Here is a 25,863-nt window from a genome sequence, read left to right on the forward strand (position 1 = left end):
GTCTCCCTCACCGAATCGGGCTGTAGCTCCGAAAAGAAAAATAGGAAGTAAAACTGCCAATAGTACACTGTGTTCCCACGCGCTCACCCGCCCAAGTACTGACAAGGGCCAAAGTTGTTACGCATCGGCAATCAGACATTTTCTTTCATTTTCTCTTCATCGGTTGAGAACCAGTGTATTCAAAATATTATGCCCATTGCCGAGTGAATGCTGTAGCGCTTCCCGACAAGTCGGGTTCGGATCCTCTGTCAACTTCCACGCATGGTGATGATCTTTTGGTCATCACACTCGCCAGCTGAAATCGGCGCTGCCTTTTCGTAGTAGTAAAAGAGTAGTGGCCCGTGGGGGGATCGAACCCGCGACCTTCGCGTTATTAGCACGACGCTCTAACCAACTGAGCTAACGGGCCTCGGCAGAATGCAGTTGCTCAGCCCTAAACTGGAAACAGCTGGCATGAAGCCATACACCATTTCTATGGTCGTCGTGTGTCTGCTTCCCTAGTCTATATTCTGCTGACGGTCACGAAACAGTAGCTATATTGCGAGCAGGACGGGAAACGGCCGCTCGGACAGCTCAAACTTGTCACGATTCGTGTGGAAAAAAATTACGTTCCGGTACCGGGAATCGAACCCGGGCCTCCTGGGTGAAAGCCAGGTATCCTAGCCACTAGACCACACCGGATGTGGCCGTTCCATTGGACCGTTCGTACGGTCGCTTGTCGCATTTCGTGTCGAGTGCCACGTCGGCGCCCTTCTCTCTTTGCGAGCATCTTTGCACATACTGACTGGCAAGGCGCGCACCTCAAACGTCGCAGAGCAATGCTTTTGGCTTCATGCTGTGCTGGAAGAAGAGGAAAAGGGAAGCTGTAAGTAGCAATAAGCGGAAGTAAACATTTTCCCGCTGAAGCGTTGAAACGTTGTGGATAACAAACAAGAAATACGTTGGCGCCCTAGCAACAGCACCACCATCAGTCACAGAAAATTAAATGCCCCGGGTGAGGATCGAACTCACGACCTTAAGATTATGAGACTTACGCGCTGCCTACTGCGCTACCGAGGCACGGGTGAACCGTTTCTCCTGGAAACTGGGTAAGTTGCGTACCCAATATTAGACGTAGAAACACTGTACTTCCTGGATAACGTGTTCTGTTGCTACACGTTCATTGCCGGCCCAGTTGATTGCGGTGTTGCGGCAGCATTATCGCGGGAAAGCAAAATGATGCATCGGCCGGGAATCGAACCCGGGCCGCCCGCGTGGCAGGCGAGCATTCTACCACTGAACCACCGATGCTCTGGCCAGCGGTAACTTCGCGCTGCTTCCCGAGCAGATGTCTCAAGGGAAAGTGGGGCTGCCGTCAAGCGCCGTAGCATTCTGTGCAGAAGACGCTGCAGACGCTGAATCCTGCACTGCACTGCACTGCACTGCACGGCACTGCTTAAAAATGCCTCCAGAACGCGGTCCTCTGCGTACTGTTGCGTCGCCGGCGCCGACTCTTGCCAAAGGATGCGAAATGTGCGCGGATACGCTGTCCGAATGCGTCTGGATGTGCTCCCCTAGCCTACCTCGAAATGCGCCTGCCAGGTACGATCACCTTCGGCCGCTGCCGACAGGCGGGAAGCCGACACAGCGCGGAGGCGGGGCGCTCGCTTGTGCGGTGGTGGTGTAATGGTCAGCATAGTTGCCTTCCAAGCAGTTGATCCGGGTTCGATTCCCGGCCACCGCAGCAGGCTTTTAATTTCGCGTATGAGTACTTTTGCCGCGCGCTCTTAAATTATTGTTTTTTTCCCCCCTCTTACTCGCTGCATACCAGCCCTTAGTGTGTCTCGACTTGTCTCGACTTTGCTCAGCTGACGCGAGAGCTGACGCTCTCAAATCGGCCTATATCAAAACGACAAGCACGATAAACGACTGAGAGAGGGGAGGAGAGGCGAGGCGATGGACACACAGCACGCCCCTTCATTTCACGGTGGCGTCTCCCTCACCGAATCGGGCTGTAGCTCCGAAAAGAAAAATAGGAAGTAAAACTGCCAATAGTACACTGTGTTCCCACGCGCTCACCCGCCCAAGTACTGACAAGGGCCAAAGTTGTTACGCATCGGCAATCAGACATTTTCTTTCATTTTCTCTTCATCGGTTGAGAACCAGTGTATTCAAAATATTATGCCCATTGCCGAGTGAATGCTGTAGCGCTTCCCGACAAGTCGGGTTCGGATCCTCTGTCAACTTCCACGCATGGTGATGATCTTTTGGTCATCACACTCGCCAGCTGAAATCGGCGCTGCCTTTTCGTAGTAGTAAAAGAGTAGTGGCCCGTGGGGGGATCGAACCCGCGACCTTCGCGTTATTAGCACGACGCTCTAACCAACTGAGCTAACGGGCCTCGGCAGATGCAGTTGCTCAGCCCTAAACTGGAAACAGCTGGCATGAAGCCATACACCATTTCTATGGTCGTCGTGTGTCTGCTTCCCTAGTCTATATTCTGCTGACGGTCACGAAACAGTAGCTATATTGCGAGCAGGACGGGAAACGGCCGCTCGGACAGCTCAAACTTGTCACGATTCGTGTGGAAAAAAATTACGTTCCGGTACCGGGAATCGAACCCGGGCCTCCTGGGTGAAAGCCAGGTATCCTAGCCACTAGACCACACCGGATGTGGCCGTTCCATTGGACCGTTCGTACGGTCGCTTGTCGCATTTCGTGTCGAGTGCCACGTCGGCGCCCTTCTCTCTTTGCGAGCATCTTTGCACATACTGACTGGCAAGGCGCGCACCTCAAACGTCGCAGAGCAATGCTTTTGGCTTCATGCTGTGCTGGAAGAAGAGGAAAAGGGAAGCTGTAAGTAGCAATAAGCGGAAGTAAACATTTTCCCGCTGAAGCGTTGAAACGTTGTGGATAACAAACAAGAAATACGTTGGCGCCCTAGCAACAGCACCACCATCAGTCACAGAAAATTAAATGCCCCGGGTGAGGATCGAACTCACGACCTTAAGATTATGAGACTTACGCGCTGCCTACTGCGCTACCGAGGCACGGGTGAACCGTTTCTCCTGGAAACTGGGTAAGTTGCGTACCCAATATTAGACGTAGAAACACTGTACTTCCTGGATAACGTGTTCTGTTGCTACACGTTCATTGCCGGCCCAGTTGATTGCGGTGTTGCGGCAGCATTATCGCGGGAAAGCAAAATGATGCATCGGCCGGGAATCGAACCCGGGCCGCCCGCGTGGCAGGCGAGCATTCTACCACTGAACCACCGATGCTCTGGCCAGCGGTAACTTCGCGCTGCTTCCCGAGCAGATGTCTCAAGGGAAAGTGGGGCTGCCGTCAAGCGCCGTAGCATTCTGTGCAGAAGACGCTGCAGACGCTGAATCCTGCACTGCACTGCACTGCACTGCACGGCACTGCTTAAAAATGCCTCCACAACGCGGTCCTCTGCGTACTGTTGCGTCGCCGGCGCCGACTCTTGCCAAAGGATGCGAAATGTGCGCGGATACGCTGTCCGAATGCGTCTGGATGTGCTCCCCTAGCCTACCTCGAAATGCGCCTGCCAGGTACGATCACCTTCGGCCGCTGCCGACAGGCGGGAAGCCGACACAGCGCGGAGGCGGGGCGCTCGCTTGTGCGGTGGTGGTGTAATGGTCAGCATAGTTGCCTTCCAAGCAGTTGATCCGGGTTCGATTCCCGGCCACCGCAGCAGGCTTTTAATTTCGCGTATGAGTACTTTTGCCGCGCGCTCTTAAATTATTGTTTTTTTCCCCCCTCTTACTCGCTGCATACCAGCCCTTAGTGTGTCTCGACTTGTCTCGACTTTGCTCAGCTGACGCGAGAGCTGACGCTCTCAAATCGGCCTATATCAAAACGACAAGCACGATAAACGACTGAGAGAGGGGAGGAGAGGCGAGGCGATGGACACACAGCACGCCCCTTCATTTCACGGTGGCGTCTCCCTCACCGAATCGGGCTGTAGCTCCGAAAAGAAAAATAGGAAGTAAAACTGCCAATAGTACACTGTGTTCCCACGCGCTCACCCGCCCAAGTACTGACAAGGGCCAAAGTTGTTACGCATCGGCAATCAGACATTTTCTTTCATTTTCTCTTCATCGGTTGAGAACCAGTGTATTCAAAATATTATGCCCATTGCCGAGTGAATGCTGTAGCGCTTCCCGACAAGTCGGGTTCGGATCCTCTGTCAACTTCCACGCATGGTGATGATCTTTTGGTCATCACACTCGCCAGCTGAAATCGGCGCTGCCTTTTCGTAGTAGTAAAAGAGTAGTGGCCCGTGGGGGGATCGAACCCGCGACCTTCGCGTTATTAGCACGACGCTCTAACCAACTGAGCTAACGGGCCTCGGCAGATGCAGTTGCTCAGCCCTAAACTGGAAACAGCTGGCATGAAGCCATACACCATTTCTATGGTCGTCGTGTGTCTGCTTCCCTAGTCTATATTCTGCTGACGGTCACGAAACAGTAGCTATATTGCGAGCAGGACGGGAAACGGCCGCTCGGACAGCTCAAACTTGTCACGATTCGTGTGGAAAAAAATTACGTTCCGGTACCGGGAATCGAACCCGGGCCTCCTGGGTGAAAGCCAGGTATCCTAGCCACTAGACCACACCGGATGTGGCCGTTCCATTGGACCGTTCGTACGGTCGCTTGTCGCATTTCGTGTCGAGTGCCACGTCGGCGCCCTTCTCTCTTTGCGAGCATCTTTGCACATACTGACTGGCAAGGCGCGCACCTCAAACGTCGCAGAGCAATGCTTTTGGCTTCATGCTGTGCTGGAAGAAGAGGAAAAGGGAAGCTGTAAGTAGCAATAAGCGGAAGTAAACATTTTCCCGCTGAAGCGTTGAAACGTTGTGGATAACAAACAAGAAATACGTTGGCGCCCTAGCAACAGCACCACCATCAGTCACAGAAAATTAAATGCCCCGGGTGAGGATCGAACTCACGACCTTAAGATTATGAGACTTACGCGCTGCCTACTGCGCTACCGAGGCACGGGTGAACCGTTTCTCCTGGAAACTGGGTAAGTTGCGTACCCAATATTAGACGTAGAAACACTGTACTTCCTGGATAACGTGTTCTGTTGCTACACGTTCATTGCCGGCCCAGTTGATTGCGGTGTTGCGGCAGCATTATCGCGGGAAAGCAAAATGATGCATCGGCCGGGAATCGAACCCGGGCCGCCCGCGTGGCAGGCGAGCATTCTACCACTGAACCACCGATGCTCTGGCCAGCGGTAACTTCGCGCTGCTTCCCGAGCAGATGTCTCAAGGGAAAGTGGGGCTGCCGTCAAGCGCCGTAGCATTCTGTGCAGAAGACGCTGCAGACGCTGAATCCTGCACTGCACTGCACTGCACTGCACGGCACTGCTTAAAAATGCCTCCACAACGCGGTCCTCTGCGTACTGTTGCGTCGCCGGCGCCGACTCTTGCCAAAGGATGCGAAATGTGCGCGGATACGCTGTCCGAATGCGTCTGGATGTGCTCCCCTAGCCTACCTCGAAATGCGCCTGCCAGGTACGATCACCTTCGGCCGCTGCCGACAGGCGGGAAGCCGACACAGCGCGGAGGCGGGGCGCTCGCTTGTGCGGTGGTGGTGTAATGGTCAGCATAGTTGCCTTCCAAGCAGTTGATCCGGGTTCGATTCCCGGCCACCGCAGCAGGCTTTTAATTTCGCGTATGAGTACTTTTGCCGCGCGCTCTTAAATTATTGTTTTTTTCCCCCCTCTTACTCGCTGCATACCAGCCCTTAGTGTGTCTCGACTTGTCTCGACTTTGCTCAGCTGACGCGAGAGCTGACGCTCTCAAATCGGCCTATATCAAAACGACAAGCACGATAAACGACTGAGAGAGGGGAGGAGAGGCGAGGCGATGGACACACAGCACGCCCCTTCATTTCACGGTGGCGTCTCCCTCACCGAATCGGGCTGTAGCTCCGAAAAGAAAAATAGGAAGTAAAACTGCCAATAGTACACTGTGTTCCCACGCGCTCACCCGCCCAAGTACTGACAAGGGCCAAAGTTGTTACGCATCGGCAATCAGACATTTTCTTTCATTTTCTCTTCATCGGTTGAGAACCAGTGTATTCAAAATATTATGCCCATTGCCGAGTGAATGCTGTAGCGCTTCCCGACAAGTCGGGTTCGGATCCTCTGTCAACTTCCACGCATGGTGATGATCTTTTGGTCATCACACTCGCCAGCTGAAATCGGCGCTGCCTTTTCGTAGTAGTAAAAGAGTAGTGGCCCGTGGGGGGATCGAACCCGCGACCTTCGCGTTATTAGCACGACGCTCTAACCAACTGAGCTAACGGGCCTCGGCAGATGCAGTTGCTCAGCCCTAAACTGGAAACAGCTGGCATGAAGCCATACACCATTTCTATGGTCGTCGTGTGTCTGCTTCCCTAGTCTATATTCTGCTGACGGTCACGAAACAGTAGCTATATTGCGAGCAGGACGGGAAACGGCCGCTCGGACAGCTCAAACTTGTCACGATTCGTGTGGAAAAAAATTACGTTCCGGTACCGGGAATCGAACCCGGGCCTCCTGGGTGAAAGCCAGGTATCCTAGCCACTAGACCACACCGGATGTGGCCGTTCCATTGGACCGTTCGTACGGTCGCTTGTCGCATTTCGTGTCGAGTGCCACGTCGGCGCCCTTCTCTCTTTGCGAGCATCTTTGCACATACTGACTGGCAAGGCGCGCACCTCAAACGTCGCAGAGCAATGCTTTTGGCTTCATGCTGTGCTGGAAGAAGAGGAAAAGGGAAGCTGTAAGTAGCAATAAGCGGAAGTAAACATTTTCCCGCTGAAGCGTTGAAACGTTGTGGATAACAAACAAGAAATACGTTGGCGCCCTAGCAACAGCACCACCATCAGTCACAGAAAATTAAATGCCCCGGGTGAGGATCGAACTCACGACCTTAAGATTATGAGACTTACGCGCTGCCTACTGCGCTACCGAGGCACGGGTGAACCGTTTCTCCTGGAAACTGGGTAAGTTGCGTACCCAATATTAGACGTAGAAACACTGTACTTCCTGGATAACGTGTTCTGTTGCTACACGTTCATTGCCGGCCCAGTTGATTGCGGTGTTGCGGCAGCATTATCGCGGGAAAGCAAAATGATGCATCGGCCGGGAATCGAACCCGGGCCGCCCGCGTGGCAGGCGAGCATTCTACCACTGAACCACCGATGCTCTGGCCAGCGGTAACTTCGCGCTGCTTCCCGAGCAGATGTCTCAAGGGAAAGTGGGGCTGCCGTCAAGCGCCGTAGCATTCTGTGCAGAAGACGCTGCAGACGCTGAATCCTGCACTGCACTGCACTGCACTGCACGGCACTGCTTAAAAATGCCTCCACAACGCGGTCCTCTGCGTACTGTTGCGTCGCCGGCGCCGACTCTTGCCAAAGGATGCGAAATGTGCGCGGATACGCTGTCCGAATGCGTCTGGATGTGCTCCCCTAGCCTACCTCGAAATGCGCCTGCCAGGTACGATCACCTTCGGCCGCTGCCGACAGGCGGGAAGCCGACACAGCGCGGAGGCGGGGCGCTCGCTTGTGCGGTGGTGGTGTAATGGTCAGCATAGTTGCCTTCCAAGCAGTTGATCCGGGTTCGATTCCCGGCCACCGCAGCAGGCTTTTAATTTCGCGTATGAGTACTTTTGCCGCGCGCTCTTAAATTATTGTTTTTTTCCCCCCTCTTACTCGCTGCATACCAGCCCTTAGTGTGTCTCGACTTGTCTCGACTTTGCTCAGCTGACGCGAGAGCTGACGCTCTCAAATCGGCCTATATCAAAACGACAAGCACGATAAACGACTGAGAGAGGGGAGGAGAGGCGAGGCGATGGACACACAGCACGCCCCTTCATTTCACGGTGGCGTCTCCCTCACCGAATCGGGCTGTAGCTCCGAAAAGAAAAATAGGAAGTAAAACTGCCAATAGTACACTGTGTTCCCACGCGCTCACCCGCCCAAGTACTGACAAGGGCCAAAGTTGTTACGCATCGGCAATCAGACATTTTCTTTCATTTTCTCTTCATCGGTTGAGAACCAGTGTATTCAAAATATTATGCCCATTGCCGAGTGAATGCTGTAGCGCTTCCCGACAAGTCGGGTTCGGATCCTCTGTCAACTTCCACGCATGGTGATGATCTTTTGGTCATCACACTCGCCAGCTGAAATCGGCGCTGCCTTTTCGTAGTAGTAAAAGAGTAGTGGCCCGTGGGGGGATCGAACCCGCGACCTTCGCGTTATTAGCACGACGCTCTAACCAACTGAGCTAACGGGCCTCGGCAGATGCAGTTGCTCAGCCCTAAACTGGAAACAGCTGGCATGAAGCCATACACCATTTCTATGGTCGTCGTGTGTCTGCTTCCCTAGTCTATATTCTGCTGACGGTCACGAAACAGTAGCTATATTGCGAGCAGGACGGGAAACGGCCGCTCGGACAGCTCAAACTTGTCACGATTCGTGTGGAAAAAAATTACGTTCCGGTACCGGGAATCGAACCCGGGCCTCCTGGGTGAAAGCCAGGTATCCTAGCCACTAGACCACACCGGATGTGGCCGTTCCATTGGACCGTTCGTACGGTCGCTTGTCGCATTTCGTGTCGAGTGCCACGTCGGCGCCCTTCTCTCTTTGCGAGCATCTTTGCACATACTGACTGGCAAGGCGCGCACCTCAAACGTCGCAGAGCAATGCTTTTGGCTTCATGCTGTGCTGGAAGAAGAGGAAAAGGGAAGCTGTAAGTAGCAATAAGCGGAAGTAAACATTTTCCCGCTGAAGCGTTGAAACGTTGTGGATAACAAACAAGAAATACGTTGGCGCCCTAGCAACAGCACCACCATCAGTCACAGAAAATTAAATGCCCCGGGTGAGGATCGAACTCACGACCTTAAGATTATGAGACTTACGCGCTGCCTACTGCGCTACCGAGGCACGGGTGAACCGTTTCTCCTGGAAACTGGGTAAGTTGCGTACCCAATATTAGACGTAGAAACACTGTACTTCCTGGATAACGTGTTCTGTTGCTACACGTTCATTGCCGGCCCAGTTGATTGCGGTGTTGCGGCAGCATTATCGCGGGAAAGCAAAATGATGCATCGGCCGGGAATCGAACCCGGGCCGCCCGCGTGGCAGGCGAGCATTCTACCACTGAACCACCGATGCTCTGGCCAGCGGTAACTTCGCGCTGCTTCCCGAGCAGATGTCTCAAGGGAAAGTGGGGCTGCCGTCAAGCGCCGTAGCATTCTGTGCAGAAGACGCTGCAGACGCTGAATCCTGCACTGCACTGCACTGCACTGCACGGCACTGCTTAAAAATGCCTCCACAACGCGGTCCTCTGCGTACTGTTGCGTCGCCGGCGCCGACTCTTGCCAAAGGATGCGAAATGTGCGCGGATACGCTGTCCGAATGCGTCTGGATGTGCTCCCCTAGCCTACCTCGAAATGCGCCTGCCAGGTACGATCACCTTCGGCCGCTGCCGACAGGCGGGAAGCCGACACAGCGCGGAGGCGGGGCGCTCGCTTGTGCGGTGGTGGTGTAATGGTCAGCATAGTTGCCTTCCAAGCAGTTGATCCGGGTTCGATTCCCGGCCACCGCAGCAGGCTTTTAATTTCGCGTATGAGTACTTTTGCCGCGCGCTCTTAAATTATTGTTTTTTTCCCCCCTCTTACTCGCTGCATACCAGCCCTTAGTGTGTCTCGACTTGTCTCGACTTTGCTCAGCTGACGCGAGAGCTGACGCTCTCAAATCGGCCTATATCAAAACGACAAGCACGATAAACGACTGAGAGAGGGGAGGAGAGGCGAGGCGATGGACACACAGCACGCCCCTTCATTTCACGGTGGCGTCTCCCTCACCGAATCGGGCTGTAGCTCCGAAAAGAAAAATAGGAAGTAAAACTGCCAATAGTACACTGTGTTCCCACGCGCTCACCCGCCCAAGTACTGACAAGGGCCAAAGTTGTTACGCATCGGCAATCAGACATTTTCTTTCATTTTCTCTTCATCGGTTGAGAACCAGTGTATTCAAAATATTATGCCCATTGCCGAGTGAATGCTGTAGCGCTTCCCGACAAGTCGGGTTCGGATCCTCTGTCAACTTCCACGCATGGTGATGATCTTTTGGTCATCACACTCGCCAGCTGAAATCGGCGCTGCCTTTTCGTAGTAGTAAAAGAGTAGTGGCCCGTGGGGGGATCGAACCCGCGACCTTCGCGTTATTAGCACGACGCTCTAACCAACTGAGCTAACGGGCCTCGGCAGATGCAGTTGCTCAGCCCTAAACTGGAAACAGCTGGCATGAAGCCATACACCATTTCTATGGTCGTCGTGTGTCTGCTTCCCTAGTCTATATTCTGCTGACGGTCACGAAACAGTAGCTATATTGCGAGCAGGACGGGAAACGGCCGCTCGGACAGCTCAAACTTGTCACGATTCGTGTGGAAAAAAATTACGTTCCGGTACCGGGAATCGAACCCGGGCCTCCTGGGTGAAAGCCAGGTATCCTAGCCACTAGACCACACCGGATGTGGCCGTTCCATTGGACCGTTCGTACGGTCGCTTGTCGCATTTCGTGTCGAGTGCCACGTCGGCGCCCTTCTCTCTTTGCGAGCATCTTTGCACATACTGACTGGCAAGGCGCGCACCTCAAACGTCGCAGAGCAATGCTTTTGGCTTCATGCTGTGCTGGAAGAAGAGGAAAAGGGAAGCTGTAAGTAGCAATAAGCGGAAGTAAACATTTTCCCGCTGAAGCGTTGAAACGTTGTGGATAACAAACAAGAAATACGTTGGCGCCCTAGCAACAGCACCACCATCAGTCACAGAAAATTAAATGCCCCGGGTGAGGATCGAACTCACGACCTTAAGATTATGAGACTTACGCGCTGCCTACTGCGCTACCGAGGCACGGGTGAACCGTTTCTCCTGGAAACTGGGTAAGTTGCGTACCCAATATTAGACGTAGAAACACTGTACTTCCTGGATAACGTGTTCTGTTGCTACACGTTCATTGCCGGCCCAGTTGATTGCGGTGTTGCGGCAGCATTATCGCGGGAAAGCAAAATGATGCATCGGCCGGGAATCGAACCCGGGCCGCCCGCGTGGCAGGCGAGCATTCTACCACTGAACCACCGATGCTCTGGCCAGCGGTAACTTCGCGCTGCTTCCCGAGCAGATGTCTCAAGGGAAAGTGGGGCTGCCGTCAAGCGCCGTAGCATTCTGTGCAGAAGACGCTGCAGACGCTGAATCCTGCACTGCACTGCACTGCACTGCACGGCACTGCTTAAAAATGCCTCCACAACGCGGTCCTCTGCGTACTGTTGCGTCGCCGGCGCCGACTCTTGCCAAAGGATGCGAAATGTGCGCGGATACGCTGTCCGAATGCGTCTGGATGTGCTCCCCTAGCCTACCTCGAAATGCGCCTGCCAGGTACGATCACCTTCGGCCGCTGCCGACAGGCGGGAAGCCGACACAGCGCGGAGGCGGGGCGCTCGCTTGTGCGGTGGTGGTGTAATGGTCAGCATAGTTGCCTTCCAAGCAGTTGATCCGGGTTCGATTCCCGGCCACCGCAGCAGGCTTTTAATTTCGCGTATGAGTACTTTTGCCGCGCGCTCTTAAATTATTGTTTTTTTCCCCCCTCTTACTCGCTGCATACCAGCCCTTAGTGTGTCTCGACTTGTCTCGACTTTGCTCAGCTGACGCGAGAGCTGACGCTCTCAAATCGGCCTATATCAAAACGACAAGCACGATAAACGACTGAGAGAGGGGAGGAGAGGCGAGGCGATGGACACACAGCACGCCCCTTCATTTCACGGTGGCGTCTCCCTCACCGAATCGGGCTGTAGCTCCGAAAAGAAAAATAGGAAGTAAAACTGCCAATAGTACACTGTGTTCCCACGCGCTCACCCGCCCAAGTACTGACAAGGGCCAAAGTTGTTACGCATCGGCAATCAGACATTTTCTTTCATTTTCTCTTCATCGGTTGAGAACCAGTGTATTCAAAATATTATGCCCATTGCCGAGTGAATGCTGTAGCGCTTCCCGACAAGTCGGGTTCGGATCCTCTGTCAACTTCCACGCATGGTGATGATCTTTTGGTCATCACACTCGCCAGCTGAAATCGGCGCTGCCTTTTCGTAGTAGTAAAAGAGTAGTGGCCCGTGGGGGGATCGAACCCGCGACCTTCGCGTTATTAGCACGACGCTCTAACCAACTGAGCTAACGGGCCTCGGCAGATGCAGTTGCTCAGCCCTAAACTGGAAACAGCTGGCATGAAGCCATACACCATTTCTATGGTCGTCGTGTGTCTGCTTCCCTAGTCTATATTCTGCTGACGGTCACGAAACAGTAGCTATATTGCGAGCAGGACGGGAAACGGCCGCTCGGACAGCTCAAACTTGTCACGATTCGTGTGGAAAAAAATTACGTTCCGGTACCGGGAATCGAACCCGGGCCTCCTGGGTGAAAGCCAGGTATCCTAGCCACTAGACCACACCGGATGTGGCCGTTCCATTGGACCGTTCGTACGGTCGCTTGTCGCATTTCGTGTCGAGTGCCACGTCGGCGCCCTTCTCTCTTTGCGAGCATCTTTGCACATACTGACTGGCAAGGCGCGCACCTCAAACGTCGCAGAGCAATGCTTTTGGCTTCATGCTGTGCTGGAAGAAGAGGAAAAGGGAAGCTGTAAGTAGCAATAAGCGGAAGTAAACATTTTCCCGCTGAAGCGTTGAAACGTTGTGGATAACAAACAAGAAATACGTTGGCGCCCTAGCAACAGCACCACCATCAGTCACAGAAAATTAAATGCCCCGGGTGAGGATCGAACTCACGACCTTAAGATTATGAGACTTACGCGCTGCCTACTGCGCTACCGAGGCACGGGTGAACCGTTTCTCCTGGAAACTGGGTAAGTTGCGTACCCAATATTAGACGTAGAAACACTGTACTTCCTGGATAACGTGTTCTGTTGCTACACGTTCATTGCCGGCCCAGTTGATTGCGGTGTTGCGGCAGCATTATCGCGGGAAAGCAAAATGATGCATCGGCCGGGAATCGAACCCGGGCCGCCCGCGTGGCAGGCGAGCATTCTACCACTGAACCACCGATGCTCTGGCCAGCGGTAACTTCGCGCTGCTTCCCGAGCAGATGTCTCAAGGGAAAGTGGGGCTGCCGTCAAGCGCCGTAGCATTCTGTGCAGAAGACGCTGCAGACGCTGAATCCTGCACTGCACTGCACTGCACTGCACGGCACTGCTTAAAAATGCCTCCACAACGCGGTCCTCTGCGTACTGTTGCGTCGCCGGCGCCGACTCTTGCCAAAGGATGCGAAATGTGCGCGGATACGCTGTCCGAATGCGTCTGGATGTGCTCCCCTAGCCTACCTCGAAATGCGCCTGCCAGGTACGATCACCTTCGGCCGCTGCCGACAGGCGGGAAGCCGACACAGCGCGGAGGCGGGGCGCTCGCTTGTGCGGTGGTGGTGTAATGGTCAGCATAGTTGCCTTCCAAGCAGTTGATCCGGGTTCGATTCCCGGCCACCGCAGCAGGCTTTTAATTTCGCGTATGAGTACTTTTGCCGCGCGCTCTTAAATTATTGTTTTTTTCCCCCCTCTTACTCGCTGCATACCAGCCCTTAGTGTGTCTCGACTTGTCTCGACTTTGCTCAGCTGACGCGAGAGCTGACGCTCTCAAATCGGCCTATATCAAAACGACAAGCACGATAAACGACTGAGAGAGGGGAGGAGAGGCGAGGCGATGGACACACAGCACGCCCCTTCATTTCACGGTGGCGTCTCCCTCACCGAATCGGGCTGTAGCTCCGAAAAGAAAAATAGGAAGTAAAACTGCCAATAGTACACTGTGTTCCCACGCGCTCACCCGCCCAAGTACTGACAAGGGCCAAAGTTGTTACGCATCGGCAATCAGACATTTTCTTTCATTTTCTCTTCATCGGTTGAGAACCAGTGTATTCAAAATATTATGCCCATTGCCGAGTGAATGCTGTAGCGCTTCCCGACAAGTCGGGTTCGGATCCTCTGTCAACTTCCACGCATGGTGATGATCTTTTGGTCATCACACTCGCCAGCTGAAATCGGCGCTGCCTTTTCGTAGTAGTAAAAGAGTAGTGGCCCGTGGGGGGATCGAACCCGCGACCTTCGCGTTATTAGCACGACGCTCTAACCAACTGAGCTAACGGGCCTCGGCAGATGCAGTTGCTCAGCCCTAAACTGGAAACAGCTGGCATGAAGCCATACACCATTTCTATGGTCGTCGTGTGTCTGCTTCCCTAGTCTATATTCTGCTGACGGTCACGAAACAGTAGCTATATTGCGAGCAGGACGGGAAACGGCCGCTCGGACAGCTCAAACTTGTCACGATTCGTGTGGAAAAAAATTACGTTCCGGTACCGGGAATCGAACCCGGGCCTCCTGGGTGAAAGCCAGGTATCCTAGCCACTAGACCACACCGGATGTGGCCGTTCCATTGGACCGTTCGTACGGTCGCTTGTCGCATTTCGTGTCGAGTGCCACGTCGGCGCCCTTCTCTCTTTGCGAGCATCTTTGCACATACTGACTGGCAAGGCGCGCACCTCAAACGTCGCAGAGCAATGCTTTTGGCTTCATGCTGTGCTGGAAGAAGAGGAAAAGGGAAGCTGTAAGTAGCAATAAGCGGAAGTAAACATTTTCCCGCTGAAGCGTTGAAACGTTGTGGATAACAAACAAGAAATACGTTGGCGCCCTAGCAACAGCACCACCATCAGTCACAGAAAATTAAATGCCCCGGGTGAGGATCGAACTCACGACCTTAAGATTATGAGACTTACGCGCTGCCTACTGCGCTACCGAGGCACGGGTGAACCGTTTCTCCTGGAAACTGGGTAAGTTGCGTACCCAATATTAGACGTAGAAACACTGTACTTCCTGGATAACGTGTTCTGTTGCTACACGTTCATTGCCGGCCCAGTTGATTGCGGTGTTGCGGCAGCATTATCGCGGGAAAGCAAAATGATGCATCGGCCGGGAATCGAACCCGGGCCGCCCGCGTGGCAGGCGAGCATTCTACCACTGAACCACCGATGCTCTGGCCAGCGGTAACTTCGCGCTGCTTCCCGAGCAGATGTCTCAAGGGAAAGTGGGGCTGCCGTCAAGCGCCGTAGCATTCTGTGCAGAAGACGCTGCAGACGCTGAATCCTGCACTGCACTGCACTGCACTGCACTGCACGGCACTGCTTAAAAATGCCTCCACAACGCGGTCCTCTGCGTACTGTTGCGTCGCCGGCGCCGACTCTTGCCAAAGGATGCGAAATGTGCGCGGATACGCTGTCCGAATGCGTCTGGATGTGCTCCCCTAGCCTACCTCGAAATGCGCCTGCCAGGTACGATCACCTTCGGCCGCTGCCGACAGGCGGGAAGCCGACACAGCGCGGAGGCGGGGCGCTCGCTTGTGCGGTGGTGGTGTAATGGTCAGCATAGTTGCCTTCCAAGCAGTTGATCCGGGTTCGATTCCCGGCCACCGCAGCAGGCTTTTAATTTCGCGTATGAGTACTTTTGCCGCGCGCTCTTAAATTATTGTTTTTTTCCCCCCTCTTACTCGCTGCATACCAGCCCTTAGTGTGTCTCGACTTGTCTCGACTTTGCTCAGCTGACGCGAGAGCTGACGCTCTCAAATCGGCCTATATCAAAACGACAAGCACGATAAACGACTGAGAGAGGGGAGGAGAGGCGAGGCGATGGACACACAGCACGCCCCTTCATTTCACGGTGGCGTCTCCCTCACCGAATCGGGCTGTAGCTCCGAAAAGAAAAATAGGAAGTAAAACTGCCAATAGTACACTGTGTTCCCACGCGCTCACCCGCCCAAGTACTGACAAGGGCCAAAGTTGTTACGCATCGGCAATCAGACATTTTCTTTCATTTTCTCTTCATCGGTTGAGAACCAGTGTATTCAAAATATTATGCCCATTGCCGAGTGAATGCTGTAGCGCTTCCCGACAAGTCGGGTTCGGATCCTCTGTCAACTTCCACGCATGGTGATGATCTTTTGGTCATCACACTCGCCAGCTGAAATCGGCGCTGCCTTTTCGTAGTAGTAAAAGAGTAGTGGCCCGTGGGGGGATCGAACCCGCGACCTTCGCGTTATTAGCACGACGCTCTAACCAACTGAGCTAACGGGCCTCGGCAGATGCAGTTGCTCAGCCCTAAACTGGAAACAGCTGGCATGAAGCCATACACCATTTCTATGGTCGTCGTGTGTCTGCTTCCCTAGTCTATATTCTGCTGACGGTCACGAAACAGTAGCTATATTGCGAGCAGGACGGGAAACGGCCGCTCGGACAGCTCAAACTTGTCACGATTCGTGTGGAAAAAAATTACGTTCCGGTACCGGGAATCGAACCCGGGCCTCCTGGGTGAAAGCCAGGTATCCTAGCCACTAGACCACACCGGATGTGGCCGTTCCATTGGACCGTTCGTACGGTCGCTTGTCGCATTTCGTGTCGAGTGCCACGTCGGCGCCCTTCTCTCTTTGCGAGCATCTTTGCACATACTGACTGGCAAGGCGCGCACCTCAAACGTCGCAGAGCAATGCTTTTGGCTTCATGCTGTGCTGGAAGAAGAGGAAAAGGGAAGCTGTAAGTAGCAATAAGCGGAAGTAAACATTTTCCCGCTGAAGCGTTGAAACGTTGTGGATAACAAACAAGAAATACGTTGGCGCCCTAGCAACAGCACCACCATCAGTCACAGAAAATTAAATGCCCCGGGTGAGGATCGAACTCACGACCTTAAGATTATGAGACTTACGCGCTGCCTACTGCGCTACCGAGGCACGGGTGAACCGTTTCTCCTGGAAACTGGGTAAGTTGCGTACCCAATATTAGACGTAGAAACACTGTACTTCCTGGATAACGTGTTCTGTTGCTACACGTTCATTGCCGGCCCAGTTGATTGCGGTGTTGCGGCAGCATTATCGCGGGAAAGCAAAATGATGCATCGGCCGGGAATCGAACCCGGGCCGCCCGCGTGGCAGGCGAGCATTCTACCACTGAACCACCGATGCTCTGGCCAGCGGTAACTTCGCGCTGCTTCCCGAGCAGATGTCTCAAGGGAAAGTGGGGCTGCCGTCAAGCGCCGTAGCATTCTGTGCAGAAGACGCTGCAGACGCTGAATCCTGCACTGCACTGCACTGCACTGCACTGCACGGCACTGCTTAAAAATGCCTCCACAACGCGGTCCTCTGCGTACTGTTGCGTCGCCGGCGCCGACTCTTGCCAAAGGATGCGAAATGTGCGCGGATACGCTGTCCGAATGCGTCTGGATGTGCTCCCCTAGCCTACCTCGAAATGCGCCTGCCAGGTACGATCACCTTCGGCCGCTGCCGACAGGCGGGAAGCCGACACAGCGCGGAGGCGGGGCGCTCGCTTGTGCGGTGGTGGTGTAATGGTCAGCATAGTTGCCTTCCAAGCAGTTGATCCGGGTTCGATTCCCGGCCACCGCAGCAGGCTTTTAATTTCGCGTATGAGTACTTTTGCCGCGCGCTCTTAAATTATTGTTTTTTTCCCCCCTCTTACTCGCTGCATACCAGCCCTTAGTGTGTCTCGACTTGTCTCGACTTTGCTCAGCTGACGCGAGAGCTGACGCTCTCAAATCGGCCTATATCAAAACGACAAGCACGATAAACGACTGAGAGAGGGGAGGAGAGGCGAGGCGATGGACACACAGCACGCCCCTTCATTTCACGGTGGCGTCTCCCTCACCGAATCGGGCTGTAGCTCCGAAAAGAAAAATAGGAAGTAAAACTGCCAATAGTACAGTGTGTTCCCACGCGCTCACCCGCCCAAGTACTGACAAGGGCCAAAGTTGTTACGCATCGGCAATCAGACATTTTCTTTCATTTTCTCTTCATCGGTTGAGAACCAGTGTATTCAAAATATTATGCCCATTGCCGAGTGAATGCTGTAGCGCTTCCCGACAAGTCGGGTTCGGATCCTCTGTCAACTTCCACGCATGGTGATGATCTTTTGGTCATCACACTCGCCAGCTGAAATCGGCGCTGCCTTTTCGTAGTAGTAAAAGAGTAGTGGCCCGTGGGGGGATCGAACCCGCGACCTTCGCGTTATTAGCACGACGCTCTAACCAACTGAGCTAACGGGCCTCGGCAGATGCAGTTGCTCAGCCCTAAACTGGAAACAGCTGGCATGAAGCCATACACCATTTCTATGGTCGTCGTGTGTCTGCTTCCCTAGTCTATATTCTGCTGACGGTCACGAAACAGTAGCTATATTGCGAGCAGGACGGGAAACGGCCGCTCGGACAGCTCAAACTTGTCACGATTCGTGTGGAAAAAAATTACGTTCCGGTACCGGGAATCGAACCCGGGCCTCCTGGGTGAAAGCCAGGTATCCTAGCCACTAGACCACACCGGATGTGGCCGTTCCATTGGACCGTTCGTACGGTCGCTTGTCGCATTTCGTGTCGAGTGCCACGTCGGCGCCCTTCTCTCTTTGCGAGCATCTTTGCACATACTGACTGGCAAGGCGCGCACCTCAAACGTCGCAGAGCAATGCTTTTGGCTTCATGCTGTGCTGGAAGAAGAGGAAAAGGGAAGCTGTAAGTAGCAATAAGCGGAAGTAAACATTTTCCCGCTGAAGCGTTGAAACGTTGTGGATAACAAACAAGAAATACGTTGGCGCCCTAGCAACAGCACCACCATCAGTCACAGAAAATTAAATGCCCCGGGTGAGGATCGAACTCACGACCTTAAGATTATGAGACTTACGCGCTGCCTACTGCGCTACCGAGGCACGGGTGAACCGTTTCTCCTGGAAACTGGGTAAGTTGCGTACCCAATATTAGACGTAGAAACACTGTACTTCCTGGATAACGTGTTCTGTTGCTACACGTTCATTGCCGGCCCAGTTGATTGCGGTGTTGCGGCAGCATTATCGCGGGAAAGCAAAATGATGCATCGGCCGGGAATCGAACCCGGGCCGCCCGCGTGGCAGGCGAGCATTCTACCACTGAACCACCGATGCTCTGGCCAGCGGTAACTTCGCGCTGCTTCCCGAGCAGATGTCTCAAGGGAAAGTGGGGCTGCCGTCAAGCGCCGTAGCATTCTGTGCAGAAGACGCTGCAGACGCTGAATCCTGCACTGCACTGCACTGCACTGCACGGCACTGCTTAAAAATGCCTCCACAACGCGGTCCTCTGCGTACTGTTGCGTCGCCGGCGCCGACTCTTGCCAAAGGATGCGAAATGTGCGCGGATACGCTGTCCGAATGCGTCTGGATGTGCTCCCCTAGCCTACCTCGAAATGCGCCTGCCAGGTACGATCACCTTCGGCCGCTGCCGACAGGCGGGAAGCCGACACAGCGCGGAGGCGGGGCGCTCGCTTGTGCGGTGGTGGTGTAATGGTCAGCATAGTTGCCTTCCAAGCAGTTGATCCGGGTTCGATTCCCGGCCACCGCAGCAGGCTTTTAATTTCGCGTATGAGTACTTTTGCCGCGCGCTCTTAAATTATTGTTTTTTTCCCCCCTCTTACTCGCTGCATACCAGCCCTTAGTGTGTCTCGACTTGTCTCGACTTTGCTCAGCTGACGCGAGAGCTGACGCTCTCAAATCGGCCTATATCAAAACGACAAGCACGATAAACGACTGAGAGAGGGGAGGAGAGGCGAGGCGATGGACACACAGCACGCCCCTTCATTTCACGGTGGCGTCTCCCTCACCGAATCGGGCTGTAGCTCCGAAAAGAAAAATAGGAAGTAAAACTGCCAATAGTACAGTGTGTTCCCACGCGCTCACCCGCCCAAGTACTGACAAGGGCCAAAGTTGTTACGCATCGGCAATCAGACATTTTCTTTCATTTTCTCTTCATCGGTTGAGAACCAGTGTATTCAAAATATTATGCCCATTGCCGAGTGAATGCTGTAGCGCTTCCCGACAAGTCGGGTTCGGATCCTCTGTCAACTTCCACGCATGGTGATGATCTTTTGGTCATCACACTCGCCAGCTGAAATCGGCGCTGCCTTTTCGTAGTAGTAAAAGAGTAGTGGCCCGTGGGGGGATCGAACCCGCGACCTTCGCGTTATTAGCACGACGCTCTAACCAACTGAGCTAACGGGCCTCGGCAGATGCAGTTGCTCAGCCCTAAACTGGAAACAGCTGGCATGAAGCCATACACCATTTCTATGGTCGTCGTGTGTCTGCTTCCCTAGTCTATATTCTGCTGACGGTCACGAAACAGTAGCTATATTGCGAGCAGGACGGGAAACGGCCGCTCGGACAGCTCAAACTTGTCACGATTCGTGTGGAAAAAAATTACGTTCCGGTACCGGGAATCGAACCCGGGCCTCCTGGGTGAAAGCCAGGTATCCTAGCCACTAGACCACACCGGATGTGGCCGTTCCATTGGACCGTTCGTACGGTCGCTTGTCGCATTTCGTGTCGAGTGCCACGTCGGCGCCCTTCTCTCTTTGCGAGCATCTTTGCACATACTGACTGGCAAGGCGCGCACCTCAAACGTCGCAGAGCAATGCTTTTGGCTTCATGCTGTGCTGGAAGAAGAGGAAAAGGGAAGCTGTAAGTAGCAATAAGCGGAAGTAAACATTTTCCCGCTGAAGCGTTGAAACGTTGTGGATAACAAACAAGAAATACGTTGGCGCCCTAGCAACAGCACCACCATCAGTCACAGAAAATTAAATGCCCCGGGTGAGGATCGAACTCACGACCTTAAGATTATGAGACTTACGCGCTGCCTACTGCGCTACCGAGGCACGGGTGAACCGTTTCTCCTGGAAACTGGGTAAGTTGCGTACCCAATATTAGACGTAGAAACACTGTACTTCCTGGATAACGTGTTCTGTTGCTACACGTTCATTGCCGGCCCAGTTGATTGCGGTGTTGCGGCAGCATTATCGCGGGAAAGCAAAATGATGCATCGGCCGGGAATCGAACCCGGGCCGCCCGCGTGGCAGGCGAGCATTCTACCACTGAACCACCGATGCTCTGGCCAGCGGTAACTTCGCGCTGCTTCCCGAGCAGATGTCTCAAGGGAAAGTGGGGCTGCCGTCAAGCGCCGTAGCATTCTGTGCAGAAGACGCTGCAGACGCTGAATCCTGCACTGCACTGCACTGCACTGCACGGCACTGCTTAAAAATGCCTCCACAACGCGGTCCTCTGCGTACTGTTGCGTCGCCGGCGCCGACTCTTGCCAAAGGATGCGAAATGTGCGCGGATACGCTGTCCGAATGCGTCTGGATGTGCTCCCCTAGCCTACCTCGAAATGCGCCTGCCAGGTACGATCACCTTCGGCCGCTGCCGACAGGCGGGAAGCCGACACAGCGCGGAGGCGGGGCGCTCGCTTGTGCGGTGGTGGTGTAATGGTCAGCATAGTTGCCTTCCAAGCAGTTGATCCGGGTTCGATTCCCGGCCACCGCAGCAGGCTTTTAATTTCGCGTATGAGTACTTTTGCCGCGCGCTCTTAAATTATTGTTTTTTTCCCCCCTCTTACTCGCTGCATACCAGCCCTTAGTGTGTCTCGACTTGTCTCGACTTTGCTCAGCTGACGCGAGAGCTGACGCTCTCAAATCGGCCTATATCAAAACGACAAGCACGATAAACGACTGAGAGAGGGGAGGAGAGGCGAGGCGATGGACACACAGCACGCCCCTTCATTTCACGGTGGCGTCTCCCTCACCGAATCGGGCTGTAGCTCCGAAAAGAAAAATAGGAAGTAAAACTGCCAATAGTACAGTGTGTTCCCACGCGCTCACCCGCCCAAGTACTGACAAGGGCCAAAGTTGTTACGCATCGGCAATCAGACATTTTCTTTCATTTTCTCTTCATCGGTTGAGAACCAGTGTATTCAAAATATTATGCCCATTGCCGAGTGAATGCTGTAGCGCTTCCCGACAAGTCGGGTTCGGATCCTCTGTCAACTTCCACGCATGGTGATGATCTTTTGGTCATCACACTCGCCAGCTGAAATCGGCGCTGCCTTTTCGTAGTAGTAAAAGAGTAGTGGCCCGTGGGGGGATCGAACCCGCGACCTTCGCGTTATTAGCACGACGCTCTAACCAACTGAGCTAACGGGCCTCGGCAGATGCAGTTGCTCAGCCCTAAACTGGAAACAGCTGGCATGAAGCCATACACCATTTCTATGGTCGTCGTGTGTCTGCTTCCCTAGTCTATATTCTGCTGACGGTCACGAAACAGTAGCTATATTGCGAGCAGGACGGGAAACGGCCGCTCGGACAGCTCAAACTTGTCACGATTCGTGTGGAAAAAAATTACGTTCCGGTACCGGGAATCGAACCCGGGCCTCCTGGGTGAAAGCCAGGTATCCTAGCCACTAGACCACACCGGATGTGGCCGTTCCATTGGACCGTTCGTACGGTCGCTTGTCGCATTTCGTGTCGAGTGCCACGTCGGCGCCCTTCTCTCTTTGCGAGCATCTTTGCACATACTGACTGGCAAGGCGCGCACCTCAAACGTCGCAGAGCAATGCTTTTGGCTTCATGCTGTGCTGGAAGAAGAGGAAAAGGGAAGCTGTAAGTAGCAATAAGCGGAAGTAAACATTTTCCCGCTGAAGCGTTGAAACGTTGTGGATAACAAACAAGAAATACGTTGGCGCCCTAGCAACAGCACCACCATCAGTCACAGAAAATTAAATGCCCCGGGTGAGGATCGAACTCACGACCTTAAGATTATGAGACTTACGCGCTGCCTACTGCGCTACCGAGGCACGGGTGAACCGTTTCTCCTGGAAACTGGGTAAGTTGCGTACCCAATATTAGACGTAGAAACACTGTACTTCCTGGATAACGTGTTCTGTTGCTACACGTTCATTGCCGGCCCAGTTGATTGCGGTGTTGCGGCAGCATTATCGCGGGAAAGCAAAATGATGCATCGGCCGGGAATCGAACCCGGGCCGCCCGCGTGGCAGGCGAGCATTCTACCACTGAACCACCGATGCTCTGGCCAGCGGTAACTTCGCGCTGCTTCCCGAGCAGATGTCTCAAGGGAAAGTGGGGCTGCCGTCAAGCGCCGTAGCATTCTGTGCAGAAGACGCTGCAGACGCTGAATCCTGCACTGCACTGCACTGCACTGCACGGCACTGCTTAAAAATGCCTCCACAACGCGGTCCTCTGCGTACTGTTGCGTCGCCGGCGCCGACTCTTGCCAAAGGATGCGAAATGTGCGCGGATACGCTGTCCGAATGCGTCTGGATGTGCTCCCCTAGCCTACCTCGAAATGCGCCTGCCAGGTACGATCACCTTCGGCCGCTGCCGACAGGCGGGAAGCCGACACAGCGCGGAGGCGGGGCGCTCGCTTGTGCGGTGGTGGTGTAATGGTCAGCATAGTTGCCTTCCAAGCAGTTGATCCGGGTTCGATTCCCGGCCACCGCAGCAGGCTTTTAATTTCGCGTATGAGTACTTTTGCCGCGCGCTCTTAAATTATTGTTTTTTTCCCCCCTCTTACTCGCTGCATACCAGCCCTTAGTGTGTCTCGACTTGTCTCGACTTTGCTCAGCTGACGCGAGAGCTGACGCTCTCAAATCGGCCTATATCAAAACGACAAGCACGATAAACGACTGAGAGAGGGGAGGAGAGGCGAGGCGATGGACACACAGCACGCCCCTTCATTTCACGGTGGCGTCTCCCTCACCGAATCGGGCTGTAGCTCCGAAAAGAAAAATAGGAAGTAAAACTGCCAATAGTACAGTGTGTTCCCACGCGCTCACCCGCCCAAGTACTGACAAGGGCCAAAGTTGTTACGCATCGGCAATCAGACATTTTCTTTCATTTTCTCTTCATCGGTTGAGAACCAGTGTATTCAAAATATTATGCCCATTGCCGAGTGAATGCTGTAGCGCTTCCCGACAAGTCGGGTTCGGATCCTCTGTCAACTTCCACGCATGGTGATGATCTTTTGGTCATCACACTCGCCAGCTGAAATCGGCGCTGCCTTTTCGTAGTAGTAAAAGAGTAGTGGCCCGTGGGGGGATCGAACCCGCGACCTTCGCGTTATTAGCACGACGCTCTAACCAACTGAGCTAACGGGCCTCGGCAGATGCAGTTGCTCAGCCCTAAACTGGAAACAGCTGGCATGAAGCCATACACCATTTCTATGGTCGTCGTGTGTCTGCTTCCCTAGTCTATATTCTGCTGACGGTCACGAAACAGTAGCTATATTGCGAGCAGGACGGGAAACGGCCGCTCGGACAGCTCAAACTTGTCACGATTCGTGTGGAAAAAAATTACGTTCCGGTACCGGGAATCGAACCCGGGCCTCCTGGGTGAAAGCCAGGTATCCTAGCCACTAGACCACACCGGATGTGGCCGTTCCATTGGACCGTTCGTACGGTCGCTTGTCGCATTTCGTGTCGAGTGCCACGTCGGCGCCCTTCTCTCTTTGCGAGCATCTTTGCACATACTGACTGGCAAGGCGCGCACCTCAAACGTCGCAGAGCAATGCTTTTGGCTTCATGCTGTGCTGGAAGAAGAGGAAAAGGGAAGCTGTAAGTAGCAATAAGCGGAAGTAAACATTTTCCCGCTGAAGCGTTGAAACGTTGTGGATAACAAACAAGAAATACGTTGGCGCCCTAGCAACAGCACCACCATCAGTCACAGAAAATTAAATGCCCCGGGTGAGGATCGAACTCACGACCTTAAGATTATGAGACTTACGCGCTGCCTACTGCGCTACCGAGGCACGGGTGAACCGTTTCTCCTGGAAACTGGGTAAGTTGCGTACCCAATATTAGACGTAGAAACACTGTACTTCCTGGATAACGTGTTCTGTTGCTACACGTTCATTGCCGGCCCAGTTGATTGCGGTGTTGCGGCAGCATTATCGCGGGAAAGCAAAATGATGCATCGGCCGGGAATCGAACCCGGGCCGCCCGCGTGGCAGGCGAGCATTCTACCACTGAACCACCGATGCTCTGGCCAGCGGTAACTTCGCGCTGCTTCCCGAGCAGATGTCTCAAGGGAAAGTGGGGCTGCCGTCAAGCGCCGTAGCATTCTGTGCAGAAGACGCTGCAGACGCTGAATCCTGCACTGCACTGCACTGCACTGCACGGCACTGCTTAAAAAATGCCTCCACAACGCGGTCCTCTGCGTACTGTTGCGTCGCCGGCGCCGACTCTTGCCAAAGGATGCGAAATGTGCGCGGATACGCTGTCCGAATGCGTCTGGATGTGCTCCCCTAGCCTACCTCGAAATGCGCCTGCCAGGTACGATCACCTTCGGCCGCTGCCGACAGGCGGGAAGCCGACACAGCGCGGAGGCGGGGCGCTCGCTTGTGCGGTGGTGGTGTAATGGTCAGCATAGTTGCCTTCCAAGCAGTTGATCCGGGTTCGATTCCCGGCCACCGCAGCAGGCTTTTAATTTCGCGTATGAGTACTTTTGCCGCGCGCTCTTAAATTATTGTTTTTTCCCCCCTCTTACTCGCTGCATACCAGCCCTTAGTGTGTCTCGACTTGTCTCGACTTTGCTCAGCTGACGCGAGAGCTGACGCTCTCAAATCGGCCTATATCAAAACGACAAGCACGATAAACGACTGAGAGAGGGGAGGAGAGGCGAGGCGATGGACACACAGCACGCCCCTTCATTTCACGGTGGCGTCTCCCTCACCGAATCGGGCTGTAGCTCCGAAAAGAAAAATAGGAAGTAAAACTGCCAATAGTACAGTGTGTTCCCACGCGCTCACCCGCCCAAGTACTGACAAGGGCCAAAGTTGTTACGCATCGGCAATCAGACATTTTCTTTCATTTTCTCTTCATCGGTTGAGAACCAGTGTATTCAAAATATTATGCCCATTGCCGAGTGAATGCTGTAGCGCTTCCCGACAAGTCGGGTTCGGAT

At 53.9% G+C, this 25,863-nt stretch overlaps 65 non-coding genes across 65 annotated transcripts; 13 read left to right on the top strand and 52 right to left on the bottom strand.

The window, feature by feature from the left end:
* Positions 1-335: 335 nt before the first annotated feature.
* Positions 336-409, bottom strand: Trnai-aau (transfer RNA isoleucine (anticodon AAU)). The gene has a single exon. It is a non-coding gene; the product is annotated as a tRNA-Ile (tRNA).
* A 200-nt stretch (positions 410-609) lies between these two features.
* Positions 610-681, bottom strand: Trnae-uuc (transfer RNA glutamic acid (anticodon UUC)). Its single transcript has one exon. It is a non-coding gene; the product is annotated as a tRNA-Glu (tRNA).
* A 305-nt stretch (positions 682-986) lies between these two features.
* Trnam-cau (transfer RNA methionine (anticodon CAU)) lies at positions 987-1,059 on the bottom strand. Its single transcript has one exon. It is a non-coding gene; the product is annotated as a tRNA-Met (tRNA).
* A 160-nt stretch (positions 1,060-1,219) lies between these two features.
* On the bottom strand, positions 1,220-1,290 carry Trnag-gcc (transfer RNA glycine (anticodon GCC)). The gene has a single exon. It is a non-coding gene; the product is annotated as a tRNA-Gly (tRNA).
* A 361-nt stretch (positions 1,291-1,651) lies between these two features.
* Positions 1,652-1,723, top strand: Trnag-ucc (transfer RNA glycine (anticodon UCC)). The gene has a single exon. It is a non-coding gene; the product is annotated as a tRNA-Gly (tRNA).
* Positions 1,724-2,306: 583 nt separating this feature from the next.
* Trnai-aau (transfer RNA isoleucine (anticodon AAU)) lies at positions 2,307-2,380 on the bottom strand. Its single transcript has one exon. It is a non-coding gene; the product is annotated as a tRNA-Ile (tRNA).
* Positions 2,381-2,579: 199 nt separating this feature from the next.
* On the bottom strand, positions 2,580-2,651 carry Trnae-uuc (transfer RNA glutamic acid (anticodon UUC)). Its single transcript has one exon. It is a non-coding gene; the product is annotated as a tRNA-Glu (tRNA).
* A 305-nt stretch (positions 2,652-2,956) lies between these two features.
* Trnam-cau (transfer RNA methionine (anticodon CAU)) lies at positions 2,957-3,029 on the bottom strand. The gene has a single exon. It is a non-coding gene; the product is annotated as a tRNA-Met (tRNA).
* Positions 3,030-3,189: 160 nt separating this feature from the next.
* Positions 3,190-3,260, bottom strand: Trnag-gcc (transfer RNA glycine (anticodon GCC)). The gene has a single exon. It is a non-coding gene; the product is annotated as a tRNA-Gly (tRNA).
* Positions 3,261-3,621: 361 nt separating this feature from the next.
* Trnag-ucc (transfer RNA glycine (anticodon UCC)) lies at positions 3,622-3,693 on the top strand. Its single transcript has one exon. It is a non-coding gene; the product is annotated as a tRNA-Gly (tRNA).
* Positions 3,694-4,276: 583 nt separating this feature from the next.
* Positions 4,277-4,350, bottom strand: Trnai-aau (transfer RNA isoleucine (anticodon AAU)). The gene has a single exon. It is a non-coding gene; the product is annotated as a tRNA-Ile (tRNA).
* A 199-nt stretch (positions 4,351-4,549) lies between these two features.
* Trnae-uuc (transfer RNA glutamic acid (anticodon UUC)) lies at positions 4,550-4,621 on the bottom strand. Its single transcript has one exon. It is a non-coding gene; the product is annotated as a tRNA-Glu (tRNA).
* Positions 4,622-4,926: 305 nt separating this feature from the next.
* Trnam-cau (transfer RNA methionine (anticodon CAU)) lies at positions 4,927-4,999 on the bottom strand. Its single transcript has one exon. It is a non-coding gene; the product is annotated as a tRNA-Met (tRNA).
* A 160-nt stretch (positions 5,000-5,159) lies between these two features.
* Positions 5,160-5,230, bottom strand: Trnag-gcc (transfer RNA glycine (anticodon GCC)). The gene has a single exon. It is a non-coding gene; the product is annotated as a tRNA-Gly (tRNA).
* Positions 5,231-5,591: 361 nt separating this feature from the next.
* Trnag-ucc (transfer RNA glycine (anticodon UCC)) lies at positions 5,592-5,663 on the top strand. Its single transcript has one exon. It is a non-coding gene; the product is annotated as a tRNA-Gly (tRNA).
* Positions 5,664-6,246: 583 nt separating this feature from the next.
* On the bottom strand, positions 6,247-6,320 carry Trnai-aau (transfer RNA isoleucine (anticodon AAU)). Its single transcript has one exon. It is a non-coding gene; the product is annotated as a tRNA-Ile (tRNA).
* A 199-nt stretch (positions 6,321-6,519) lies between these two features.
* Positions 6,520-6,591, bottom strand: Trnae-uuc (transfer RNA glutamic acid (anticodon UUC)). The gene has a single exon. It is a non-coding gene; the product is annotated as a tRNA-Glu (tRNA).
* A 305-nt stretch (positions 6,592-6,896) lies between these two features.
* Positions 6,897-6,969, bottom strand: Trnam-cau (transfer RNA methionine (anticodon CAU)). The gene has a single exon. It is a non-coding gene; the product is annotated as a tRNA-Met (tRNA).
* A 160-nt stretch (positions 6,970-7,129) lies between these two features.
* On the bottom strand, positions 7,130-7,200 carry Trnag-gcc (transfer RNA glycine (anticodon GCC)). Its single transcript has one exon. It is a non-coding gene; the product is annotated as a tRNA-Gly (tRNA).
* A 361-nt stretch (positions 7,201-7,561) lies between these two features.
* Trnag-ucc (transfer RNA glycine (anticodon UCC)) lies at positions 7,562-7,633 on the top strand. Its single transcript has one exon. It is a non-coding gene; the product is annotated as a tRNA-Gly (tRNA).
* A 583-nt stretch (positions 7,634-8,216) lies between these two features.
* On the bottom strand, positions 8,217-8,290 carry Trnai-aau (transfer RNA isoleucine (anticodon AAU)). The gene has a single exon. It is a non-coding gene; the product is annotated as a tRNA-Ile (tRNA).
* Positions 8,291-8,489: 199 nt separating this feature from the next.
* Positions 8,490-8,561, bottom strand: Trnae-uuc (transfer RNA glutamic acid (anticodon UUC)). The gene has a single exon. It is a non-coding gene; the product is annotated as a tRNA-Glu (tRNA).
* A 305-nt stretch (positions 8,562-8,866) lies between these two features.
* Positions 8,867-8,939, bottom strand: Trnam-cau (transfer RNA methionine (anticodon CAU)). Its single transcript has one exon. It is a non-coding gene; the product is annotated as a tRNA-Met (tRNA).
* A 160-nt stretch (positions 8,940-9,099) lies between these two features.
* Positions 9,100-9,170, bottom strand: Trnag-gcc (transfer RNA glycine (anticodon GCC)). The gene has a single exon. It is a non-coding gene; the product is annotated as a tRNA-Gly (tRNA).
* Positions 9,171-9,531: 361 nt separating this feature from the next.
* On the top strand, positions 9,532-9,603 carry Trnag-ucc (transfer RNA glycine (anticodon UCC)). The gene has a single exon. It is a non-coding gene; the product is annotated as a tRNA-Gly (tRNA).
* Positions 9,604-10,186: 583 nt separating this feature from the next.
* On the bottom strand, positions 10,187-10,260 carry Trnai-aau (transfer RNA isoleucine (anticodon AAU)). The gene has a single exon. It is a non-coding gene; the product is annotated as a tRNA-Ile (tRNA).
* Positions 10,261-10,459: 199 nt separating this feature from the next.
* On the bottom strand, positions 10,460-10,531 carry Trnae-uuc (transfer RNA glutamic acid (anticodon UUC)). The gene has a single exon. It is a non-coding gene; the product is annotated as a tRNA-Glu (tRNA).
* Positions 10,532-10,836: 305 nt separating this feature from the next.
* Positions 10,837-10,909, bottom strand: Trnam-cau (transfer RNA methionine (anticodon CAU)). Its single transcript has one exon. It is a non-coding gene; the product is annotated as a tRNA-Met (tRNA).
* Positions 10,910-11,069: 160 nt separating this feature from the next.
* On the bottom strand, positions 11,070-11,140 carry Trnag-gcc (transfer RNA glycine (anticodon GCC)). The gene has a single exon. It is a non-coding gene; the product is annotated as a tRNA-Gly (tRNA).
* A 361-nt stretch (positions 11,141-11,501) lies between these two features.
* Trnag-ucc (transfer RNA glycine (anticodon UCC)) lies at positions 11,502-11,573 on the top strand. Its single transcript has one exon. It is a non-coding gene; the product is annotated as a tRNA-Gly (tRNA).
* A 583-nt stretch (positions 11,574-12,156) lies between these two features.
* On the bottom strand, positions 12,157-12,230 carry Trnai-aau (transfer RNA isoleucine (anticodon AAU)). The gene has a single exon. It is a non-coding gene; the product is annotated as a tRNA-Ile (tRNA).
* A 199-nt stretch (positions 12,231-12,429) lies between these two features.
* On the bottom strand, positions 12,430-12,501 carry Trnae-uuc (transfer RNA glutamic acid (anticodon UUC)). The gene has a single exon. It is a non-coding gene; the product is annotated as a tRNA-Glu (tRNA).
* Positions 12,502-12,806: 305 nt separating this feature from the next.
* Positions 12,807-12,879, bottom strand: Trnam-cau (transfer RNA methionine (anticodon CAU)). Its single transcript has one exon. It is a non-coding gene; the product is annotated as a tRNA-Met (tRNA).
* A 160-nt stretch (positions 12,880-13,039) lies between these two features.
* Trnag-gcc (transfer RNA glycine (anticodon GCC)) lies at positions 13,040-13,110 on the bottom strand. Its single transcript has one exon. It is a non-coding gene; the product is annotated as a tRNA-Gly (tRNA).
* A 361-nt stretch (positions 13,111-13,471) lies between these two features.
* Trnag-ucc (transfer RNA glycine (anticodon UCC)) lies at positions 13,472-13,543 on the top strand. Its single transcript has one exon. It is a non-coding gene; the product is annotated as a tRNA-Gly (tRNA).
* A 583-nt stretch (positions 13,544-14,126) lies between these two features.
* On the bottom strand, positions 14,127-14,200 carry Trnai-aau (transfer RNA isoleucine (anticodon AAU)). The gene has a single exon. It is a non-coding gene; the product is annotated as a tRNA-Ile (tRNA).
* Positions 14,201-14,399: 199 nt separating this feature from the next.
* Positions 14,400-14,471, bottom strand: Trnae-uuc (transfer RNA glutamic acid (anticodon UUC)). The gene has a single exon. It is a non-coding gene; the product is annotated as a tRNA-Glu (tRNA).
* Positions 14,472-14,776: 305 nt separating this feature from the next.
* On the bottom strand, positions 14,777-14,849 carry Trnam-cau (transfer RNA methionine (anticodon CAU)). The gene has a single exon. It is a non-coding gene; the product is annotated as a tRNA-Met (tRNA).
* A 160-nt stretch (positions 14,850-15,009) lies between these two features.
* On the bottom strand, positions 15,010-15,080 carry Trnag-gcc (transfer RNA glycine (anticodon GCC)). Its single transcript has one exon. It is a non-coding gene; the product is annotated as a tRNA-Gly (tRNA).
* A 366-nt stretch (positions 15,081-15,446) lies between these two features.
* Positions 15,447-15,518, top strand: Trnag-ucc (transfer RNA glycine (anticodon UCC)). The gene has a single exon. It is a non-coding gene; the product is annotated as a tRNA-Gly (tRNA).
* A 583-nt stretch (positions 15,519-16,101) lies between these two features.
* Trnai-aau (transfer RNA isoleucine (anticodon AAU)) lies at positions 16,102-16,175 on the bottom strand. Its single transcript has one exon. It is a non-coding gene; the product is annotated as a tRNA-Ile (tRNA).
* Positions 16,176-16,374: 199 nt separating this feature from the next.
* Trnae-uuc (transfer RNA glutamic acid (anticodon UUC)) lies at positions 16,375-16,446 on the bottom strand. Its single transcript has one exon. It is a non-coding gene; the product is annotated as a tRNA-Glu (tRNA).
* A 305-nt stretch (positions 16,447-16,751) lies between these two features.
* Trnam-cau (transfer RNA methionine (anticodon CAU)) lies at positions 16,752-16,824 on the bottom strand. The gene has a single exon. It is a non-coding gene; the product is annotated as a tRNA-Met (tRNA).
* A 160-nt stretch (positions 16,825-16,984) lies between these two features.
* Trnag-gcc (transfer RNA glycine (anticodon GCC)) lies at positions 16,985-17,055 on the bottom strand. The gene has a single exon. It is a non-coding gene; the product is annotated as a tRNA-Gly (tRNA).
* Positions 17,056-17,421: 366 nt separating this feature from the next.
* Trnag-ucc (transfer RNA glycine (anticodon UCC)) lies at positions 17,422-17,493 on the top strand. Its single transcript has one exon. It is a non-coding gene; the product is annotated as a tRNA-Gly (tRNA).
* Positions 17,494-18,076: 583 nt separating this feature from the next.
* On the bottom strand, positions 18,077-18,150 carry Trnai-aau (transfer RNA isoleucine (anticodon AAU)). Its single transcript has one exon. It is a non-coding gene; the product is annotated as a tRNA-Ile (tRNA).
* A 199-nt stretch (positions 18,151-18,349) lies between these two features.
* On the bottom strand, positions 18,350-18,421 carry Trnae-uuc (transfer RNA glutamic acid (anticodon UUC)). Its single transcript has one exon. It is a non-coding gene; the product is annotated as a tRNA-Glu (tRNA).
* A 305-nt stretch (positions 18,422-18,726) lies between these two features.
* On the bottom strand, positions 18,727-18,799 carry Trnam-cau (transfer RNA methionine (anticodon CAU)). Its single transcript has one exon. It is a non-coding gene; the product is annotated as a tRNA-Met (tRNA).
* A 160-nt stretch (positions 18,800-18,959) lies between these two features.
* On the bottom strand, positions 18,960-19,030 carry Trnag-gcc (transfer RNA glycine (anticodon GCC)). Its single transcript has one exon. It is a non-coding gene; the product is annotated as a tRNA-Gly (tRNA).
* A 361-nt stretch (positions 19,031-19,391) lies between these two features.
* Trnag-ucc (transfer RNA glycine (anticodon UCC)) lies at positions 19,392-19,463 on the top strand. Its single transcript has one exon. It is a non-coding gene; the product is annotated as a tRNA-Gly (tRNA).
* A 583-nt stretch (positions 19,464-20,046) lies between these two features.
* Trnai-aau (transfer RNA isoleucine (anticodon AAU)) lies at positions 20,047-20,120 on the bottom strand. The gene has a single exon. It is a non-coding gene; the product is annotated as a tRNA-Ile (tRNA).
* Positions 20,121-20,319: 199 nt separating this feature from the next.
* Trnae-uuc (transfer RNA glutamic acid (anticodon UUC)) lies at positions 20,320-20,391 on the bottom strand. Its single transcript has one exon. It is a non-coding gene; the product is annotated as a tRNA-Glu (tRNA).
* Positions 20,392-20,696: 305 nt separating this feature from the next.
* Positions 20,697-20,769, bottom strand: Trnam-cau (transfer RNA methionine (anticodon CAU)). Its single transcript has one exon. It is a non-coding gene; the product is annotated as a tRNA-Met (tRNA).
* Positions 20,770-20,929: 160 nt separating this feature from the next.
* On the bottom strand, positions 20,930-21,000 carry Trnag-gcc (transfer RNA glycine (anticodon GCC)). The gene has a single exon. It is a non-coding gene; the product is annotated as a tRNA-Gly (tRNA).
* A 361-nt stretch (positions 21,001-21,361) lies between these two features.
* On the top strand, positions 21,362-21,433 carry Trnag-ucc (transfer RNA glycine (anticodon UCC)). The gene has a single exon. It is a non-coding gene; the product is annotated as a tRNA-Gly (tRNA).
* Positions 21,434-22,016: 583 nt separating this feature from the next.
* Positions 22,017-22,090, bottom strand: Trnai-aau (transfer RNA isoleucine (anticodon AAU)). The gene has a single exon. It is a non-coding gene; the product is annotated as a tRNA-Ile (tRNA).
* Positions 22,091-22,289: 199 nt separating this feature from the next.
* Trnae-uuc (transfer RNA glutamic acid (anticodon UUC)) lies at positions 22,290-22,361 on the bottom strand. The gene has a single exon. It is a non-coding gene; the product is annotated as a tRNA-Glu (tRNA).
* A 305-nt stretch (positions 22,362-22,666) lies between these two features.
* On the bottom strand, positions 22,667-22,739 carry Trnam-cau (transfer RNA methionine (anticodon CAU)). The gene has a single exon. It is a non-coding gene; the product is annotated as a tRNA-Met (tRNA).
* A 160-nt stretch (positions 22,740-22,899) lies between these two features.
* Trnag-gcc (transfer RNA glycine (anticodon GCC)) lies at positions 22,900-22,970 on the bottom strand. The gene has a single exon. It is a non-coding gene; the product is annotated as a tRNA-Gly (tRNA).
* A 361-nt stretch (positions 22,971-23,331) lies between these two features.
* On the top strand, positions 23,332-23,403 carry Trnag-ucc (transfer RNA glycine (anticodon UCC)). The gene has a single exon. It is a non-coding gene; the product is annotated as a tRNA-Gly (tRNA).
* A 583-nt stretch (positions 23,404-23,986) lies between these two features.
* Positions 23,987-24,060, bottom strand: Trnai-aau (transfer RNA isoleucine (anticodon AAU)). Its single transcript has one exon. It is a non-coding gene; the product is annotated as a tRNA-Ile (tRNA).
* Positions 24,061-24,259: 199 nt separating this feature from the next.
* On the bottom strand, positions 24,260-24,331 carry Trnae-uuc (transfer RNA glutamic acid (anticodon UUC)). The gene has a single exon. It is a non-coding gene; the product is annotated as a tRNA-Glu (tRNA).
* Positions 24,332-24,636: 305 nt separating this feature from the next.
* Positions 24,637-24,709, bottom strand: Trnam-cau (transfer RNA methionine (anticodon CAU)). The gene has a single exon. It is a non-coding gene; the product is annotated as a tRNA-Met (tRNA).
* A 160-nt stretch (positions 24,710-24,869) lies between these two features.
* Trnag-gcc (transfer RNA glycine (anticodon GCC)) lies at positions 24,870-24,940 on the bottom strand. Its single transcript has one exon. It is a non-coding gene; the product is annotated as a tRNA-Gly (tRNA).
* Positions 24,941-25,302: 362 nt separating this feature from the next.
* Positions 25,303-25,374, top strand: Trnag-ucc (transfer RNA glycine (anticodon UCC)). The gene has a single exon. It is a non-coding gene; the product is annotated as a tRNA-Gly (tRNA).
* The last annotated feature ends 489 nt before the right edge of the window (positions 25,375-25,863 follow it).

The sequence above is a fragment of the Schistocerca cancellata genome, unplaced genomic scaffold (genome assembly GCF_023864275.1).
Source record: "Schistocerca cancellata isolate TAMUIC-IGC-003103 unplaced genomic scaffold, iqSchCanc2.1 HiC_scaffold_462, whole genome shotgun sequence".
Lineage (NCBI taxonomy): Eukaryota > Metazoa > Arthropoda > Insecta > Orthoptera > Acrididae > Schistocerca > Schistocerca cancellata.